The sequence below is a fragment of the Uloborus diversus genome, chromosome 4, assembly GCF_026930045.1.
Source record: "Uloborus diversus isolate 005 chromosome 4, Udiv.v.3.1, whole genome shotgun sequence".
In the NCBI taxonomy this organism is placed as follows: Eukaryota; Metazoa; Arthropoda; class Arachnida; order Araneae; family Uloboridae; genus Uloborus; species Uloborus diversus.
This window is the reverse complement of record NC_072734.1, coordinates 4,971,344-4,994,097: the sequence shown is the minus strand read 5'-3', so window position 1 is coordinate 4,994,097 and position 22,754 is coordinate 4,971,344. Positions and strand designations below refer to the sequence as shown.

General features: G+C 34.2%; 1 long non-coding RNA gene across 1 annotated transcript in view; it reads right to left on the bottom strand.

Annotated features, from left to right (window-relative positions):
• Window positions 1-12,724, bottom strand: part of LOC129220452 (uncharacterized) — a 143,475-nt gene extending 130,751 nt beyond the window's left edge. Inside the window, exon 1 of the long non-coding RNA XR_008580468.1 lies at window positions 12,629-12,724. This is a non-coding gene — a long non-coding RNA (uncharacterized LOC129220452). The remainder of the gene's footprint in view (window positions 1-12,628) is intronic.
• Between the last annotated feature and the right edge of the window lie 10,030 nt (window positions 12,725-22,754).

Sequence of the window (22,754 nt, the reverse complement as noted above, 5' to 3'; positions counted from 1 at the left end):
AACAGTGCGATTTTATTATCGGCGGTCCTATTTCAATTTCCGTGGCCTTGAATAACATTAATTTGCCTTTCTTTTTTCTTGCTAATTATTTGCAAATAAAAAATGATTATGAAACTTTTCACTGACGGTTATTGCATATTTTACGACCAATATTGTAAGAATTGCTGATTTTATTTTGTTTGCTTCATGAATATCTACTCAATTGTTGATTATGTTACACAAGAAATCTGTTATCAAGAAACAAAAAAACGAACAATTTCCTTGTTCGTTATTATACGCAGGTAGAGCAGTAGTAAAGTGTACGTGCTGACCTTGTTCTGTGTATGTACACCTCACACTCAGTTGATGACGGAAGCTGCGTTTAATCGAAATTCGGAATCATGTTGAATGCATTAAAAAACGCAATCGCTATTTAAAGTAAAAATGCATTAGGACCATTCCACCGTCACGTGCAGGACGAAAATACGCTTAAATTTCACTAACATTTCGTCATATCTCTGAATATTTTAATGAAACATTGGTAAGCAACTCTTTAAATCTTTGTATTTGATACAAAGATACTCCTGACGCAATTATATTTTTGTTAAACAATTTTGTTATTTAAAATAAAATTTATTTACATGAGTCACGTGCGGGACATGCAAAGTCAATCTCTGGCAACTTGCTTATGAATAAGCTAATATTTTTGCTCTGTTAATGCAGCAATGACGAAAGAAATTGTAGATTTTGAAAGCTATGGTTCCAACGTAAAGGAAACATATCTCATTAGTTTAGAAATAAGTACTTAAACCATTGAAAAAAAAAATATATATATATATGCCCATTCCATTGAAAATGGTCATTTTGTCCCCCACGTGACGGTTCCTATATTGAGTAAAAAAGAAATAATTTTTGAAGAAAGTTTTTGCTTAAGAAATCACACATGCGTTTGCGATTTCTTAAGCAACAAAATTTTTTCATCATCCTTTTAAATTATTATTTTTTATGAAATATATGAAGCGTCACGTGTGGGACAAAATTACCGTTTTCCGTGGAATGGCCCATTAACTAACAGACAAATGTCTGTAGAAGAATTCAAAAATATATTTAAAATGACATGGAGTATTTTGAAAACTTAAAAATATTACGTTACAAAAAGTGTCTAACTCATAATGCTAAAAGATTTTGAACTTTTACTACATTATTTTGCTGAGTACCGATGCTACGATTTTATCCCACGGCAACAGTTAACTTTAGTAACTCTCTAACTCCCGCGATTTCACGGGTAACGTAAATGAGGCCAAATTTACTCATCTAAAGATTCGTGCATTAGTTTTTTACTTATATTTAAACCCTATATCCCTCGATTTCACTGACAAAAAAATGCAGAAATATTTACCGATCTCAAGATTTCCACGCGTATTAGTTTCTTTTACACGTATATTTAAAACCTTACTCCTCGATTTCATGTGCAACATAAATGTAGCAAAATGTACTCCTCTCAAGATTTCCACGTGAATAAGTTTTTTACGTATACTTAAAACATTACTCCTCGATTTCATGGGCAACATAAAGGTAGCAAAATGTACTCCTCTCAAGATTTCCACGTGAATAAGTTTTTTACGTATACTTAAAACATTACTCCTCGATTTCATGGGCAACATAAAGGTAGCAAAATGTACTCCTCTCAAGATTTCCACGTGAATAAGTTTTTTACGTATACTTAAAACATTACTCCTCGATTTCATGGGCAACATAAAGGTAGCAAAATGTACTCCTCTCAAGATTTCCACGTGAATAAGTTTTTTTTCGTAAACTTAAAACCTTATCTTTCGATTTCAGGGGCAACATAAATGTATCAAAATGTACTCCTCTCAAGATTTCCACGTGAATAAGTTTTTTTACGTATACTTAAAACCTTATCTTTCGATTTCATGGGCAACACATAAATGTAGCAAAATGTACTCCTCTCAAGATTTTCAAATGAATAAATTTCTTACGTATATTTAAAACCTTATCCTGCTATTTTACATAGCCCCCTATTTTATTACCCCCTGTTTTATGTACATTGCTCGCACCTATTAGCTTTATTATGTACAGTCATTTTACGTGCATTTTCTTAAGTTTTTAAATGACTGCTCGTCATTATGCAAGCCACATACTTCCTATTTCAATCATCAAATGTAGTACAAGTAGGACTTTGTTTTGAACCTGATCAGGAGATTTTTTCTTATTAAACGTAATTTCTCATTCAATTTGTGCAAATAGTATGAATTATTTGTAGTATACATATATTTTTCCATTCGTTTTTACATATATGTAAAAAAAAGGCCATTTTGAAGTAACTTCGAATAAAAAGAAAGCAGTACGAGGGCAAAATGACGACACATATCCTCACAATATCTTTTGGGTATGCATGAAGAACGATGAATTCAGATAGGAAAACTATTGCCCCCCCCCCCCGGATGGTTGAACATTTCATAATTTTATGCTGTAAAATTACACTAGATCATGATCTTCAAATTCAATATTGGAACACGTAAATTATTGCAGATCTCGTGGCGAGTAACGTTGTGCAATCACGAAATTGAAACACTAATGGGGTCGTTTCCAAAATTTTAAAAGTATTTTTTTTTTCTGAAAGAGCATGCTTAAAAACATAGGATCTGACCCTTTTTTAAATAATTTATTTAAGTTTAATATTTTTTAAAAATTACTTAAATCGTTGCACTTTTATTGTTTACACTTCTGTAGTGTGACATCATAAATGATGAAATGCCATTCAATGTTGCCATTCATAGAACAAAATATTTTTGAAAAATCGGACATTTAAAAAAATTAATTTAAAAAAAACTGTTGGGAGAATGAAAGTATTTTCTGGGCTCATGTAATTTTTTTTTTGCTCATTCTATCCATTTCAATGACTAAAAGTAGTACTTTTGACTGAAGGAAACCACCTCATTAGGAATTAGACTGTGCTTCGGAGAATCATCCGTTCAACAATGCGTAAATGAGACTGTTAGAATTGATTAAAGATTTGTTTTTTAATAGCTCCAACTTCGAAAAAGTTTTGGCTAGCAAATTATTTCAAGCGTTGCTTGTCGCAAAATTCAGTAGGCGCAAGTGTATTTTTTACACCTCAAACAAATGATTAGATCTAATTCAGTGGTGCCTCACTTGGGGGCAATAAATACTTGAGCGGCGATCGGGGGCGATGAGTATTTAAAATAGAAAATAATAACGATAAAAAGCTAGAGAATACCTAAATCGAAGGCGTATACGAAGCCAATTGTTCAGACAAGGAATCACTAGTTTAAAAAGAAGCGAATTAAAGTTCAGGAGCATCCTCCTCACGCCTCAGGTAAACCGTGATTAGGTATTTCATCATTTATCGCCAAATCTATGAATTTTCGAAGTTTTCAGTTTTTATTGTGTTTTTTAATTTCTTCAAAATCCTGTTTAAAGAAGAAAACTTTTTCACAAAGGAAAAAAAAACTTATGTTTTGGAAAAGTACGTCAATGATCGTACTAGAGTATTTTCCGTCAAAAAAAAAAAGAAAAAGAAAAACCGCAAAACAAAAAGGACTTTTTTGTATTTTGTTTTCGTTTTTTAATCCAAGAGTGATTAGTCAATCTCTAGGGGCGCTCAGAAAGGTTGGGAAACACTGACCTAATTAACTAGCGAAATTAAATGTAAGATATTATCCATGTCGATATCAGTTATTCCTACGCGCAAACGAGTACGTTAATTTGTTACCCTGTGCGAGAAAAGAAAAACAATTTAAGCAATGTGTCTTTATTTTGTTTCAAACGAAGTTTTAAACCACATTCCCCAGCATGGGGACCGCGAAGCTGGTCCATGTGACCCGTTGTTATGTTACGAACTAAGTTCCATGGGTCCTCATACAGCACGAGGAAGCGAGAATCGTGTTATTTTAAAAGAAATATCACGCGAAAAAAATTAGGTGCGGGATTTTCTCACGCCTGTTAAATTGAATCGCTAATAGCAAGTGAGAGTGGGGGAAAAAGAAAGAAGGAAAGAAAGAAAAACATGACAAAAAATAACAATGCTGAATAGACTGGGGAACTGCGAATTTCAAAATCTCCGATTTTATCGAAATTGAATCATCCTCTTTTTAGTGTTTATTCTTCTTTACTAATCCTCTTTCACACTCTGACTTTTCCTACAGTTACATTTTTTGATATATTTTACAATCGACCAAAGCGATTTAATTAGTAAAAAATACGAAAAATGTTAAATTTCAAAAAATCGCGAGTGCAAAAACGGATTTTTTTCTATACAGGAGTACAAAAACCCGTTTTTGAATTTATTTATTACACTTAGTTTTCCTTCTTTCAAAAATATTTCTCTTCAATTTCGAGCCATTGATAAATATTAATAAATACAATAAATAATTAATTTTAAAAATGACGTTTCCGAATGGTGTATCTGAGGTAACTTTTGATTTTACAAGTTTAAAAGAAGATAGTCTATAAAGTAAAAGAAAATAATTTCAAAAAAGTAGATTAAAACTCGTATTGTACTATATTCAAAGGATTGAGTCATTAACATCTCCGATTATATAATAAATATTTTCACGAACAAAAATTTGGAGAATAATTTAAAATAAACTCGAATTAAAATTTTCACCAAAAAGTACTTCTTTGTTGATCAGATGAATTCTTATAAGTTCAATATTTTTTATCAGTTGAAAGCATAGGCGTCGGAACCGGGGGAGCTGGGGGAGCTTGAGCTCCCCCTGGAATATATCAAACCGGCTCAGCTCCCCCGGAAAATTCTAGCACTGCAGCTTATTGCCGTACATTGATTTCCTCAAACCTGATTTCAAAAATGTGATCTGCCTTTTCTAGGAATTTTGGAATTTCCACCCAATAAGCAACAAAAGCATGTGGCAGACGGAGTGGTCAGTGCACTTGAATTCACCTTCACCCTCTTTTTACTGTTAAAACATCTCTTGATTCCAGAAATGCGGAAAAGTGGCCTCTACCCCGCGGCCTGCGAAAATCAGTACCAGTACCAATATGGATTTGCTCCCCACCTTGAGCTCGTGTTTCGGCTTTCGAGAGCGGCATTGCAGTTCAGTTCATATTCTTATTAGTTTTGCATGCGGTTTATTTGTCCAAAGCGGTGACGAATCTAGAATTTTGTTCTGGGGGCGGCTGAGGTAGTTAAAATTCTTGCTGTGGTCTCCTTGTCATTACCAAGGTTTATCGATGTAAACGAAAGTGTTCTCTATCATTATCTGCTATCTAGGGGTGTTAATGACTAATGAATCTTTCTGAGTTACATTTGAAATTATCTAAAATTTGGTATTCACTGTTAAAACTCTAAATTTTGAATGTATATTCAAAGTTTTTTCATTCGTTTAGACATATTTGTTATGCAATTTGAAGGCAAAATTTTCAATTCTTGTTAAGGATGCAAAATAATTACGCTGACAAGGTGATGTAAATGAAATGGAAGAAAGAAAAGCTGAAAGATGTTAAATAAATAGTGAAAAACAGCGAGAAAGAAGACAAAATATTAAGAATTGATATTAAACACGAAAATTAAAGAGAGAGAAAGAAAGAAAAACAAGTAGCTATTATATCTACACTTTTTTTCTCCTTTCCTTGTTTCAGTCAGTAAATGTATAAATATTTGGAACAGGTAGGGGAAAAGTTCAGAAATTTGAAGGGAAATTTCGGAAAACTAACACTACTGTTACTATCGCAAATTTGTGTATCAACCTTAAGAAGAGCGAAAACAAATTAATTGATAAAGATAGAATGGATGTAGGAAATTATATATATATATTTTTTTAACATTAAGATGCATAGACAGAGGGTGAAAGAATTTATTTCTGGTATGGGGGTGACTGCAGCCTCATAACCGCCCCCCCCCCCCTCCCCCTGGATTCGCCATTAGTCCAATGATCACAAAAAGAGATAACGAGCCAGTTTGGCATTTGAATATGAATAACATGGAAGGTGTTCCAGACATGACTGAAAAAAGGTTACTAAGGTTGTTTGTACTTGTTCAAATAATGTTGAACTTTTTCAAATAATTTCAACTCTCCAAAAACTTACAGTGGTTCCCAAAAGTGTTCGTACACTTACGATTTTCAATGAAATACGCCATTATAAATTCGTTAAAATTAATATTTTGGAACGGGTATTTAATTATAAGATCTATGATTTATTTTTTAACAAAACTGCATGAAAATTGTTAATAACATAATGAAACTTGATTTTTAAGAAATCAATAATCAAAAAATGCCAGAAACTTGATCTCACAAAAGTCTTCGTACACTTTGAAAAAATGTCAAAAAACTAGTAAATAATCTAATTTTGGCTCTCCTCTGATATGCCCCCCTCTTGGCGAGATTTTAATTTTTCGCTCGATACGAAAACCGCCAATAAGGCGATAACTTGGCAACCCTGGTTTTGCAACTTGAACGCTGGAAAGTAGTTTCTCTAAGTCTGTTTTTGCACGTGTATGTGTTTTAGGAGGTAGGTGCTCATATGTTTCGCTCTTAGGGAGATTTTAAGTTGAATACTCTAAAATAAAGTTTCAATTCAAACTTTATTTTAGAGTATTCTTTTTCTTGTTGTTTTTTAATGTTAATTTAGTTGAATTTTCTATTTTAATTATGAGTTCGGTTTGTGATGTTGTCCAAATGTATCAATTGAAATTTTTGAATGAATCTTCTTTTTCTTTTTCGTCAGGTCGTCCAACGTTTGGACGTACCGGAGTCCTAAATAGATTTTTTATATTTAAACTAATTGAAAATAAAGAGGTTAGGTAAGTGAACATATTTTGAATTATTGTGTTTTTAGTGTGTTTCTGGTAGTTTGTATTTTGGTCTGGTTGGCATTTTTGTAGCACAAAAATGGTGTTAATTTCACATAAAATCTGTGACTTTATTGTATACTGAACGGAGGAGATCTGTGACTTATATCCGACTGTGATGTATATTAAAAGTCGGAGGGATAACGGACCGAGCGGCAGCGAGGTCCTGGCGAGCCCGAGGTGTCATAGTACTTTCGTAATGAGACCGAGGCAGGGCCGGCGAGCCGAGGTCTCATTACGAAAGTACTATGAGACCGAGGGCTCGTATCCCGGAGAAACAACTTAAAAAAATTAATGCATTAATTTCATTAAATAATTAATGACATAATTTGAATTTTTCCTGTTGGCGCTAAAAAAGCATCGCTAAGAACGATGTATGACATATGACGTCATACATAGTTTTCTTGGCGACGCTTTTTTGGCGCCAACAGGAAAAAGTCGCCAAGAGGGGGGTATATCAGATTTGTTCCCTAATTTTTTACTAAGTTATTATTTAGTAGAATATCATGCAGTATCAGCAACAGCTTTTTACACGTCTGGGAATAGATTTCATTGTTTTTTCTTTCTTTCTTTTTTTTTTTTTTTTTTTTTTTGAACTATTTCTGAGTAAGTGTTCAGCCGCACTCGAGTCTTACTGTTTCTAATTCTTTTTCCGTTTCAATAGCGTATTTTCGTAATATATCCACCAGGTATCTCCAAATATGTTCTATTAAGTTTAAATCTGGCGATTGAGGAGATATTTCTAAGCTTAATGACAATATTTGAGGCACCAAACGCAAACGTGTGCTTCTTATCGTTACCTTGATTTAAAAAAACGAAGTTGTTTCCGATTGCAAATTTTGAGCTAATAATTTAAAATTGGTTTAAAAAATATTTCACTGAACAGCATGATTCAGCGAAAATTTTCAAACTTCCAAGTCCCGCACCCTCACACAAGAACACCTTTACCGTCCTGAACAACTGACCCCAACTAAGTTCTTTAGATTTAATTTCTCATTTTTTTTCTATTTACAATTATGCAACAATTTAACCCAAAATGTTGAATTTATTTTTATCTTTAAGTAAGACATTGTTCCAAAATGTTTTGAGCTTATTTATCATTGATTTTACGGCGGAAAACGTAAGCTTTCTGTTTTTCGCACGAACAAGAAAATTTCTGCAGGAAGAGGTCCCATTTAATCCAGGTAATCAGAGAACTTGGCGAATAATTTTAGAGGAAAATTCAACGAAAATGTTTCATTCAATTCTGCAGAAAATTTTTCATCACTCAAAGGTGTATTTTTCATCATTTTTTTAACTGTAAATCTCTGATCACGCTTTGTTAACTTTGCATTTGACATTTTCTTATACCTTGTTTTCGATCCGATTCTTGTCTTTAAAGCATTTTATCAAGCACTTCACTATAGAATGGTATAAATTAACTAATTTAGAGACATTTCAAACCAATTTACGGCTACTGAGAGAGAAAAAAACATCAAATTTCGAATTGTGTTTTTGGTTTATGCGCATAGCTGCCATTTAAAAATAATAAGCAGAATATTAAGGCATAAATAAACAAAAAATTAAAGCCAAATGACTTTACAGTATGTCATCACAATGCAAAAATAATAAAACAACTTATGATAATTTTAATCATGAATTTATTCGAAAATATTTCAGTGTGCGATGACTTTTGTGGCGTATTTTTTCTCTGACCCGTCGTCTTTTGACAAATTTCAAAAATAAAATCTGGCAATATTTTGAAAAAAAACTACTGGGTTTTATTCAGAATGGCATAGGAATGGTGTGAAAAAAAAAAGGACTTCATATTCGAATTCAGTTTCGCGTTATTTTGATTTTACTACAAAATTTCAAGGTGTACGAACACTTTTGGGAGCCACTGTATCTCATTTTAAATTATCTGACCCCTCAGATTATATTTTACGAAGTTACAGTTATTCTTGTTTTTTGAGCAATCACGATTGCTCGAAACACCTCTATTTCTACGTGCTCATTCATCTTCGAGTACTAACCGACTCCTTTTCAAACCCAGAAGTTTAATCACCTCATTCTCTCCATAAACAATTGTATATATACAATATTCAATAAGAGATGGAAGCTTCGAAGCCAATTTTTTATGGGGGAAAAACGTTTAAAAGCCTCCCTCCCCCCCCCCCCAAAAAAAAAAATATTTTCTGGTTGCGCCTCTGCTTCTGCCCCTTAGATTCCAGACACTTCTTACACTGTGTCCCAGCTCCCCCTACTTCTACAAAGTTCCTACGCCTCTGGTTGAAAGTGTACGAATGTCATGAAGTACCAGAGAAATTTCTGTCATAATTTAAAAATAAATCTAGTAATAAATTGCATTAGTTCAAAAAAAAAGGAGTATTTATATTTTGTCTTTAAACCTTGTGATCCTTTTGTGAAAAATAAAACAAAAAGTCTCCAAATTTTGAAAATATCATTTTAATTTCAACAAAGGGTGAAATTTTCGCACCCATTACTACTATTATAATTTTTTTAAAACACTTTCTCTCTTTCTTATGGGAACCATGCTAGTCAGAAATTGGTTTATAAAAAACAGGAGGAAACTTCGTATCCATAAAATAAGGGTGTAGTAATAATGATAACAATTCATCGTAATGTTCAGGCCCTCGAGATTTATTTTAGTATGAGACGCGGCCATCAGATAAAAAAAAAATAAAGGTTGGACACCACTGTTTTTAAACACCCCTAAAATGTTTGGGGGTCTCAAATAAAGGTTGAAGCTTGTTTATTTCCCTTCAATCACGCTAGATTTCCTGATACTATTATTATACTTTAAAAGGTCTGAGTACAACTAATTTCATATAACACAATAGATATACGTCACCCCCCCCCTCAAAAAAAAAAAAAAGTAGTACGAACACTACCTTATTTCAAACAAAAATTTTAATAAATAAATGAAAAGAAAATTGAAGCTTTTTACAGCAAGAAATGGCAAGCATTTACTTATTTGTTTCAACTTAGAAAGGAGTTCGTGTAAATTATCCAAACACGAGAACGCCAGGGGGGGGGGACGTCTCCGCACTTTTATTTTTGTCTAGGAGTCCCCTCCCCCTTTGTTTCAATTTCGATTATTCTAATGTTCCTATCAGTTATCCCCCCTCCCCCACACTCCAACACTCATATACACACAAGATTCTTCCAAGACAATTATATCTCTGAGTAAAGTAACGGATGTTCCAAGAATAAGGCAAAGAGGAAATAAAATTACCCAGTGAGAATGAAACATACACTTTCAAAACCCGACCACGTTGAAGCTAAATAACCTCAACTAAACATCTGTGATGTTTCTACATCATCGATAGGCATGAAACGTTCCACGTGATTCAGACATCAACCATAATATTGTGCGATTAGCGAAACCCCTTTACGTTAATATCAAGGGCGCCCATATAGGGGGCAAGCGGCAAGGGGGGCTAGAGCCCCTCCCCCCCCCCCGGAAATTAGAACTTCCTTGCTTTTAGTACTTTTTTCTTTGCAAAAATATAAAAATATTTCTTCTCCAGCCAATAATGAATAAATAATTAAAAATGTCAAATTTTAATGACTCTAATCTGTCCTGAAATCTGCCTCCATGGGGAAAATATCCTGCTCAACAACCATGGTTAAAATTTCTGAGCCCCCCCCCCCCCTTACAATTTTGCATATAGGCGCCCATGGTTAATATAATTTAATTTTACGATGCGCTAATTATACTTGTCTTTGCCACTTAAAGTTATCATTTGTCCCGTTTCTTCAGCTAAATGTACAAATCAGGGGAGTCCACAAGGAGGAGGAGGGGGTACAGCGTTCGACGAATTGCGGACGACTAAAAAAATCTTGGAGACTACTTTTTCAGAATGACTAAAAAATGTAATGTTTATAAACAATGAGAAATAATTTGTATGGGGACTAAACATTTTTCCTGGGTTCTTTTGCTATTTTTGTCGGATTTTTGGGGGAGGGGTCCTTCTGTCATTCAGAGTTTTATGAGACGTGTTTTCAATGTTCTCAGTCTCTTTTTGAAGGGAGGTCGCGCGCTTTTTGGAGTGTGCTCCGTCACGTTTTAGGGGGATGATAATCGCTTTTAGGGGATGGGAATCCCTGAATAAAGAGCAACGAGTTTCAATTGGACAGCGTTGGTGCTCGTTTTGGAGCGATGTTTCATTCATTAACTCTTGTTTAAAATAGTGTTTTATTTTATTAAATTATGAAGTTTATTTAGATCATTGAATACGCTATACAATGAAACTGAAATCTGTGTAAGTTGACGACTTGCGGTGCACTACTTTAGAGGTCAACTTAAACAGGTGTCAATTTACAAAGGTTGATTTATATGATAAGGGTAAATTTTGTGCCTGAAAAAAGCGGTCATCTTAGACAGGTGGTCAACTTACAAGGGTGGTCAACTTCACAGGTTTTACTGTATTGTTATTAATCTAAAGTTTTTTTTTTTTTTTTTGTGATTTTTATGTTCGGGTACATATTTGCCCAATCAAACGACTTTATTCGAAAAATCGCAGACTTTGGAAATGTTACTTTAGAGAAAGTTTAATATTACACATTATTTTCACAATATAGTTCACGCTTAAAAGCATTGTCATAAATTTAAGCTACAGGTAAAAAAGTCAAATTTCAAATACGTGAATAAGAAAAACTCATAAACAAAGATGAGTTCAGATTAATTAATTCAAACACCTAAATATGCAACTTTAATTTGTGTATTCATAATGTTGTAAAATGTACTTTTACTTTTTGAGTATGTGACAGAAAAGGAGTGGCGTTGCTAAGAAAAAAAAAATCTTAGGATGTGTTTACTTTTCGAACGGGGGGGATAGGGTTATTTGTAGCCCTTTTCTATGGTTCAAAATGGAAAAATTCTGAGTTTCCATACCCCCCGCAGAGAAATAAACTCAAAAGTTGTCAAAAAGCAGTCAAAGCCATATTTCAAATTCCGTTAAATTAATGGAGCTTTTATTAAACTTTTTCTCAATATAATTGTTATCAAAAGCGAGAATGAACTTTGATAAGTATATTATTCCGGCTCAGATGCTGTCTATCCTCTTCCCGGCGATTTCCGAATTTGTATTTTAATATATTGTGAAGCTCAAATTTGGACGTTTTCATAATATTTGGCTTGAGTCTATTCTAAATTGAATTCTCAAATACGCTCACATGTCACATCCAGAGCCGGATTTAGGGGAGGGCAGGCGGGGCTACGGCCGAGGGGCCTCCGCAACAAAGGGGCCCCCCACAATAAAATTTTTACAAAATATTCTAACTTTCACGGGTCGAAAATACCGGATATATACATATATATCAAATTTTTCAGATGTATATCAAAGTATCGGATATTTTCGAAAATATGATGATCTTTTCGAACCCTGATTAAGGGCCTCCACACTTTTAAATCCCTGGTCACATCTGCTGAAATATTTAAATACAAAAAGCTTCGTGCACGTGATTGAATAACTATTTAAATGCCCATTCCATCGAAAGCCCCGCGTTCTGAGGCGCGTTTCTAACAATACAATGCTCAGCAATCGGAACTCGTCAGCACATTTTTAAAGACCTGAAAGCTCGCGTAAAATTCAACCGCCTCGGCGGTGCCAGGATCAGAAAAAAAAAGCACGGCTGAGCTCCACACAGATCTACATATCTTAAACGGAAATCAAATTTCAAGAGCTCCCGCGCCGCAACAACTACATCCCCGGCCCGCTGCTCTGACACGCCTGATGATCAAAAGAACAAACACAAGATCGTTCCCCCACGTGACGCTAAATTGACACTTACCTCCAGAATGTTCGAATCGAACCCTTTTCAGGTGCGTTCCGGGGAGCCCCAGGCTTTGGGCATTTGCAATAATCCGCAATCGGGGGCACAAAAACGCAAGCATCGAGACTACATTGCTCGAGATAAATTAATACTTTGGCTCTGACTCGAGAACTATTCCGGCGTCTGCCGACCAACTCGAAGTCCCAGCATGCAATGCTCTTTCTCTCTGGTGTCGGAAGTTCCGGTAGAGCTACACTACGTGGGAAGAGTCGATTTTTGGAGGAGGGAGGAGAAAGGTGATGTCGGCGGGATGGGAGGGGAATGTTTTCTTTCTTCGGTCTGGCTCTCTCAATGGATAATGTGTTTGTTTTCATTGGGGAAATCTGAATAACAAAATTGATTTCCACGCAAGGTAAAAGAGTTTAAAAGGTATCACATTTTTCAATTTCGAGATTTGGTATTTCTTTTCTTCTGGGGTGTCATGAATTATTACTTTTACTTTCGGAGCGAGGTCAGGAAATCAATTTGGATAGAATAATCTTGAGTCCGCGGAAAGGGATTCGAATCTGTCAAAATAAATAAATAAGCAGTTAAAAAAATTCAAAAAGTAATGAATTTGATCTCGAGAAAGAAAAAAAAAACTTTTTGCACATTGAAGACGGGAATTTAAATAGTTATTTATTCATTTATTTATTTTTTTTAAAGGTAGTTTTTCGTGTTCTGGATGGTATATTACTCCACGTTTCTAAAAGTCAGGCCTATTTTTTAGGGAGGTCAGAGAGATGAATTGCTCCCCCCCCCCCCCTCACCACCATTTTCGGAAAATTCATGGAATATCATGAAAGCGGGCGTAGTTTTGACTGTTTTTTGTGAACATTGAGTGATTGAGTGCATGATGACGCTTTGCCTCCCCTCCCTCTTCGTGGAAAAATTCGAAATATCGAGTCAACTGAATGTTATGCTTTTCCATACGTATGATCTAATCTTTTCAAATATTTTATTCACACTAAATATCATGTGAGAGAAGTGTTATTAAATAGGAAAACTTTAAAAGTTCAGGGAAGCATCTGTCAAAAAATAAAATTGTCTAAGAGCAGTGCCGGATGTAGGGGAGAGTAAGCAGGGGCTTTAGTCCCCGGGCGGCAAATTCACCTTTTGTCTGTATGTGTTTTTTTTTTTTTTTTTTTTTTTTTTTTTTTTTTTTTTTTCTATTTTCGTTGATACTTGACATAAAAACTTGAAGACATAAAAGCTTGCGGCAATTTCAAGTTTTTGCTCCTCCTTATGAAATGGCAATGCCTAAGAAATGTGTAAACTTTTAATACAGTGCAGAACCTTTTATCCGGGAACCAAGAAACCGGGAAACCAGAAAACCGGCAACCTTTTGCCAATTTTCCCGCCATTTAAAAAAATAAAAAATGCGCATTTTCTGCATTTTTTGAAAAAGTAAGCATTTTTTTTTTTTTTGAAATACCTAAAAGAATATGAGCGGTTTCTTAATAAACACCATATTACTCATCTATAATTCGGGAAAATGTTTTCAAAACCGAAATTCAGAGGGTTATCCTTAACGCGGGTCAAAATTTCCGAAATATTTTCTTGAATTAAAAACTACACTCGAAAGTCTGAAATTTTCGTGCTTTATTCCAACTGAATAGTAAAGAAATGAATATTGTCATTCTTAGACAATATTGTATTGAATAGTCTCTAATTAAAGCCGTTTGGAGCGTAAGCGCGGAAACACCGAAAACCAGATTTGCGAATTTTTTGGATAGTTGATGGTGGAATCTAGAAATCGTTAAACGCAAAACTCATAAATCAAATTTCTATTGGTATGAACTTAATGCAAAAGCAATAGTTGTCAATAAGTACCGTAATTTCAAACACCAAACCTTTATAAGAAATTTAAAAAAAAGCGCGTTCAAGAAAACAAATTCTTTCATACACTTTAGTAGAAAAATGGCGCATTTATGTTCAAAAACATGTTGCTTGCCCTTCCCTTCATTTTCTTTTGATTTAAAACATGAAAAGTTTTTTTCCCCCCTTTTCAAAATGAATGTGCGGGTCTCAGGTCTTATGGATAACTTTCAATAATAAGCATTTCTGAACTGTTTTTTTCTTATTTTAATATGTATTACTATTTATTACAGTAATGTAAGTTTCATAAACCATCGGCCAATAGCGCTTTTTAGCGATTCAGGAAACCTGGAAATTTAGATATTCGGGACTGCGATGATCCTGAACTTCCCGGTTAATTGGTTCTCTACTGTATAAATAAAAAAAACTGTTAAAAACTTGTAATATTAAAAAAAGTACATTCATTTTGAAGCCAGACAAAATGAAAATCAAGCCCATATTCGAAATGAATTCATCTGAATATATCTGCAAACTTTTAAGTAAGCTATGATTAATAGAATCACACTCACAATTATCACAGTCACAATTATCGTGTTTTAGCATTTAAAGATTAATAATGCTCAAAAATTACCGAAATAATTCTAAAAACGAATTTAAGTAGCTTAAAACCCCGCTTGAAGGATTCTTTTAACAGTTAAAGTTAAATATGCAATAATATATCATCTCAGAACGTGTTTTTGCTTTCGTAACTTAGATTATTATTCGAATCCCTGCATTCATCAGTGAAATATTAGATCTTTTTAAATAAAAAATTACATTCTATGCATAAAACACCATAATCTATCATAATTATGAATAGTAGAAATCATTCTTTCTACGAAATTTTGTTTTTCTTTTAGTTTTCGTAAAAGCTCTCGTGTGGCTCATAAGACGTGTCCTTGATATCAGAGTTGCGTTTGCATATGTGAGCTAGTTAATTATATGCATGAATATGAAAGCTTACTAAACTTCTCCCCGAATCTGATTAAAACAGAAACGGAGAAAGTGAGAATAAAAATTATTCAAACATTTCCATCAAAAAAAATAAATAATAATTTGAATTTTGATATCTTGAATTCAAATTATGTTTTTCGCAATCACGAGTGTGTGCATGTAGGCGTGTGTGTTTGTGTGTGGGGGTTATGTGTGTTTGTGTGTAGGGGGTATGTGTATGTAGGCATTTGTGTTTGTGTCTGTGTGCAGGCATGAATATGTGGGTAGTTGTGTGTATGTATGTGAGTATGTTTTTGTGTGTGTATGTGTAGGTGTCTGTATATATGCGTGTGTGCATGTGTATGTGTTTATGTGTGTGTTTGTGTGTGTATGTGTGCGTGCGTGTGTGTGTTTAGTTGTGTATGTGTGTGTGTGTAGTTGTGTATGTATGCGCGTGTGTGTAGGACATGGATGCAACCTGGAGACGGCTTTCGCTATAGGAGCAGCATCGTGAGGAGCCGGTCGACGGTGATGCTGCAGAGGGTGCTGGCGGGAAAATAAAATGATAGCACATCAAAACAGTCAAGTGAGAACAATAAGCAATCGTGATTGCTCAAAAAAAAAGTAGAGGAATGTGTGGCAAAGTGAAATATTCTATGGGGTCAGCAAACCCTTGTAGTTTGACCGCATCAGGAAATGGTTACCACTGAAGATCAAAGTATGTACAGTCGAGTTCCGACTTACGCGAGGGATGTGTTCCAAGACCCCTCGCGTAGGTTGAAATTTCGCGTTGTGGAAAAGGGTATGTGTAAAAACTGTTATAAACATGCCCAATTATTTCAGACACTTGCAAATACCACCTCAAACTGTTAAAAAACCATTTCTTAACTACACATTACTGTTTCTCACATAAAAAACTAAATTTTAATTTGTAATAAAAAAAAACTTTAATTCCACATAAAATACTGCTACGATACTCAAAATCAATGATCAATGAGAAAGAAAGACATAAAATAAAACAGTACGGTACGTACAGTATGTAGTAAGAAAAGCAAATTCACTTTAGTTGTAATGTACAGTAAATCCAGTAATGATATTTGTAAATCAAATAAGTGAAAATGATGATGATTTATAATGCGTGATCAAACCGTTATTTCTTATATAACCGTTTAACACATAATACAGCTACTTCACTAGTTCTTTTATAACGTTTCCATCTATGGTAACACCCCTCTTCCTGGTTTCTTAAATTCACAATACAGTCGACTCCCGCTACAACGCGATCCGACTTACGCGAAATGGCTATAACGCGAGTTTTTCCCCCGGTAAAAATTTTTATACCTAACGCGAATTCTTCACCCGCAACACGAAAATTTTCCGAAGGGAATCGCTGTTTTTTCGTGAATGGACCTTCATCCCTTTGGCATCACTGGGAGCGGAAGTTCGTACACCGTACTAGTCTGAACATCGCTAATACAAATAACTACTCCTCATTTTCCATTTATTTTTTCATTCTATATGGGAAAGTTGACGAAATATAATGACACCTAAAAACGCTGTTTCATTTAAAGTTTGTGAAGATAGAAGGAAAAAGAGAAAGTTTCAACAACTAATAGTGCATTTGTTTTTCTTACTGCATAATATACGTACCGAAGTGGTTTATTTACGTCTTCCTTTCCCATTGGTCATTGATTTTTTGCCTCATAGCATTTTTTTATGTTAAAAAGAAAGTTTAAAAAAAAAAAAACAATAAATAAAAATTAAATTTTTTATTTAAGAAACAGTAATGTATTGTTAAGAAATGGTTTTTAACAGCTTGAGGTGGTGTTTACAAGTGACTTTAATCGTATGAGTATGTTTATAAGTGTTTACAAATGCTCTTTTCCACAACGCGAAATTTCAACTTACGTGAAGGGTCTTGGAACGCATCCCTCGCGTAAGTCGGGACTCGACTGTACAAGAGCAGCTTCCATTTTCATAATTTATGTATTTTGCTTAGATACTACTCGAGAAACTTTTAAGGATTTCCTTTTTTTTATGAAAGATTCACTCATACCAAATTGTTGTGCTACGTCTTCGATGCATTTTATAGATGTTCGAGCACATAATCTTTAGCTTTTCTTTAATTGTCGGAATTTTTCTCTTTCTTTCTATCTTCACAAGATATTACAGCGCTCTTAGGTGTTATTACATTTCATGAACTTTCATATTTAGAATGAAAAAAAGAAACGGAAAATGAGGAGTAGTTGTTTGTATAAGCGATTTTCAGCTTACTACGGTGTGAGAACTTTCGCTCTTAGTTATGATAAAGGGATGAAGGTCCATGCACGAAAAAAAAAAAATAGTAGCTAATAACAAAGCCGAAAAAACCGCGTTATAGCCATTTCGCGTAAGTCGGATCGCGTTGTAGCGGGAGTCGACTGTATAGAGAAAAATAATTAATAACTGCGAAAAAAATATCACAACCAGCTTTTTCTTGAGAACACAAAATTGCCTAGGATATGCCTAGGAACCTACATACACACGAAATATTTATTTTGACGACCCCCGAGTTAATTACAACGAATTTTCTCGTGACGTCCGTATGTACGTATGTATGTATGTATGTATGTGCGTATGTATGTCGCATAACTCGAAAACGGTATGTCCTAGAAAATTGAAATTCGGTTCGTAGACTCCTAGTGAAGTCTAGTTGTGCACCTTCCCTTTTGGTTGCATTCGGATGTTCCTAAGGGGGTCTTTTGCCCCTTTTTGGGGGAGAAATCATTGTTAATTTCAATGTAAACTCAAGTTGTGCAATACTTTGTCGACACTTGGCGATATATCGCCAGTCTTTTGGTCGCTAAGTTTTGTCGCGAACTTGGTGACAAATTTGGCGATTTTTTTCTTTTTTTTTTCAAATTTGGTTTCAATTTGGCCACTGTTGGTGATATTTAGAGAGTAAACAATTGAATCACATTAAGATTGCCAATAATGGGGAAATGACATTAAATTGGAGTAAAAGGAAGTCATGTGAAGCAGACATCAGCTCGTTTTTTTTTTTTTTTTTTGAACATTTTTTTTTTTTTTTTTTTTGAACTTTTGATCTGCAGTTGATAACTCCGCGCTCCTAAAAGTTGTAGTTTTAAATAAATTTTAGACTGATTTTTCAGATTTTTTCATTCACCCGAAATATCACACGAAAAAAGATACTGGGGAAAAAACGAACTAGAAAATGTTATGATTATTTAATTTATGTATTTTTTATTACTATAAATATTAATTAATTAATTACGCTAGACTATTCAATGTTTTCATGGATGTTATCAGGCACGTCCTTTCAAAGTTTTCCGGAAAGGGGGGGAGGAAGGGTGCACTCAAATTGAAAGGGTCTGTATTCTATGCAATTTATAGAAAAATAAACAGCAAAATATTTTCATACATGCAAAAATACAAATTTTTTTCTACTTTGCGTTTTTAAACTCGGGGGGAGCAATCGTCCCCCCCCTTCCCTCCCCTCGAGTCTCAGGCCCCGAATGTCAGGCCTGGAGTTAAGTTTTCTAAGAATGGAGCTAAACTCTTTGGGGAAAAATTAACAAATCATTGTGTAAAAAGCGTTGCTCAAACGTTGGAAACTAAAATTTCGATTCTCAAAATAACTGCCTAGTTAGTTAAACTAAATCCAGAAATAGCTTTGCAAGAGATTTAAGAGTGATGATAGAAAGATATGATAGAACGATATGAAGAATGATGATGATATCGTGATAGAAATATATGAAGACATAACATAAATTGAAAGTCAGAATCAAATATCTTCATTCATATACTCAGAAAAAAAAAACTGTCAGATTTTTTTTAATGGAAATTAATCTGGATGAATTATTATCCCTACGTTATTTTGAACCTAATTTAAAAATTATTCTCCTTTTCGTTGTTGTGCTTCATTAAATGTTTCTGAGAATGTTTTAAAAAAAATTTCTTGTTGTGTGTGCTAAAATGCGACTACAGTGACTGAATAAGTTTAATTAATCACTGAAACGGAGCTACAATAGCTTCGCATAAATGTTAAAACACGAAAGAAAGTTAATTTCACGAAAAAAACGTAATAAGAAGTTAAGAGTTTCATGAGATTATATAATCGAAAAGAGAAAGTTTAAGGAGAAAATGAAAAACTAAAAGCAAAATGAACTGTCAAGTTTTTTCTACCAAACTTAATTTAATTCTTAAGCGCTGAATGAAGGTAAGCCTTGAGGGAAAATTTATTTCAAGATAAGTGGTAAATGATACAACTAGGCTTCTATGATGAGAAATGAATTATACAGACCCGTATTTGCATGAATATCAGATTAGGAAATTTAATCTCTACATAGTATAAAATGAAGTCCCCCAAAAGCGTCTGTGTGTTTGAACTCGTAAAGCTCGAGAACTACCCGGCCGATTTCGATGAAATTTTCAGTTTGGTTCCTTTAAGTCCTGAAAAGGTTTGCAGACCAGTTCGAAAACAATTCGGTGAATAGTTCTTTTTTTATTCCAATTTAGGCCCAATTTTCACATAAATTCCCGATTATAGGAAAGAAAAATTACTTGCATATTTTAATATTATATATTGTTGGAAAGAGTAGAACTTTCTGCGTTCTACGCAATTTGTTTCAATGATCTAACTTAATTACGACGGGAGTTATTTGCATTTTTACCTCGAATTTGTTTAGGCTTAGCTGAAATTTAGGCTCTACTTTCATCATTAAATCTATCAATAAAAAGTGAAGGGATTGTCCTACAATTTTCTTTTTCACAAAACTGAAAAGAGCGGCTTTTTTTTACTCCAAATCTAACTCTACCTATGGTCGAAAGTTTAAACCTCTATCTCCATTAGAAAAAAAGTTACAAGCGAATTAAATGAAGTTCAAAAAACTGTTTTCTATTCAACATTTTAACCATTTTATTTTGCGTTTGCACGGTAACGCTTTTTAAATCCATTGTTTATTTCCATCTTTCTCATTTTCAATTCTTAAACTTATTTTATTTTGTGTTTCCATGGTTACGCTTTTTAAATCCATCTTTCTCATTTAAATTTCTTAAAAGTATTTTCATATCTGTTATCATTGTTTGGAGGGGAAATTTTGCATGATGGTTTTTTTTCTTTTATTTAAGCCTGATTGTTGAATGTACGTCACTTGACACAATTTCTATTTTCAAAGTAGACCGGGCAAAGCCGGGCAACGCAGCTAGTTATCCATAAAATGTATGTTCAGTTAGTAGAATGCAGCTAATTTGAGGAATAGCTTCTCATATCGGTAAGTTTTATGGAAAGAGTAGTTCTTAGTTACTTTTCATAGAATGAAATTTACAAAATAGTGAATTTAATTACATTTGAAATAGGGCATAAACTATGCTCCACAACACCTGGGTGTCGCGACACCAAATGGGGTCATTAGGGTGGTTCACAAATACATGCTAAAAAAAGAGCTTCTCCTAGATAACAGAACGCCTCTCAATATTTTTAAACTTGTGGATGGTAATATCATGGAAGAATTTTAGCTTCCTATTTCAAATGAAAGAGGGAGCTTAACCCCCTACCCCAAACTTTATAAACATGGGGAGGAGTTATGTGTGGAGATTTAAAAAAAACATTGAACTGAAAAAAAAAAAATGCTGCATGTTATAATATGCACGAGTATTATGCGTAATACATTGCAATAAAACAATTATTTACAAAAAAACAGCTGAGGAAATTAAATGTTTCTACATTTGCGTTATTTTTTATGCTACGGCTAATGTTAAATTAAGGGGTCGTAGAGCACCCTCTTGAAATTTGAGTAAGAAGCTAAAAACTTTTGCAGCATGATACTATTAGTAAGTCTAAAAAAATAGGGGGTGTTCTGAACTGCAGCTGAAAAAAAGTTTTTTTTAATCATCCTAGGGGTCATGGAGCATTTCATATGGGCTCGCGACATTGTTGCTTTTTTTGAAATACATACTAATTCACAATTTATGAACTACAATATAAGGAATTAAAAAGCATAGGAAATAAAAGCAAAAAAAAGAAAAAAACATTTCCTTTGGATATTAAATGAACGGAAAAAAAATCATTTAATCCATTCGTAGTCTTTCTGTTAAAGATTATACCCCTCTAAAGTAACCCTAAAACACTACTGTTAGAAATATCGCGCTCAAAATATTTATCACGAATAAACATTTTTTATAAATAGTTTTCTTATAAACTTGCATGCAGACTAGCAAGCAAACTGGGGCGTGCCGAACTTAAACTTTTGGGAAGTCGTAAATTCTCAGTTTGCCGAACGGAACTCGAAATTTCGCCGAATGTCGATAACTTTGCCGAACTGAACTCCAAATTTCGCCGAGTGTCGATAACTTTGCCGAACTGAACTCCAAATTTCGCCGAATGTCGATAACTTTGCCGAACTGAACTTCAAATTTCGCCGAATGTCGATAACTTTGCCGAACTGAACTCCAAACTTCGCCGAATATTGATAATTTGGCCGAACTGAACTCCAAATTTCGCCGAATGATGATAATTTTGCCGAACAGAACTCTAAATTCTTCCGAATTATGAAAAATTTACCGAATTGTCAGACAAATTTTGCCAAATAAGGAAATTTTTAGGAGGGCGGCACAGTCCCCTCCCGTAACCTCCCTTCAGAGCGCCCCTTCAGGCAAAACATTAAACTAAATTACAATAGAAAACCATTGTGCGTGACCTCAAATGGCTACTCTGTAGCTCAGCATCCGAAATCGATCAAATTTTATCCGTTACCAGCGCTGGTGCTTCTGCCAATTGTAGGCTTCGGGTAGCACGAATGTCTCATTTTAAGCGATCTATAAAGAACGTCATCCCTTTTTAACTGTTCTTTTCGTCTATAGTCGATAAGAGATCAGATCCCAAAGTTTTCGTCGCGAAATTCCGTGACAAATGATCTCAGTAGAGTCCAATTTTATATCGTCCCAATTCTGTGCTGTTGCCATTCAGTTGTCTCTAAATTGCTAGTCAAATTTATAGGGCGAATCGGGTGCGTTTTATCACGTATGGCTGGGAAAGTTTTCCTGATAAGCACTTTTATTCAACTCTCATTTCTCTTGCTGATCGGATGTCTTTGATTTTTATTTTCTTATCAGATGGAATGAAACGTTGGAGATTAAAAGTTTGTTGGAATTGTTATACTCTCAGAACATCGTCTAATTTATATGTGATTGCTTCTTGCAATTGTCCTTTGGAAAATACTGAAGCTATTGGAGTTTATTCTACGTAGGTTCCTTATTTTAGAACATTCGGAATAAATAAAAAAGAAAATACAAAGAAAAAAAGAAAAAATTAATT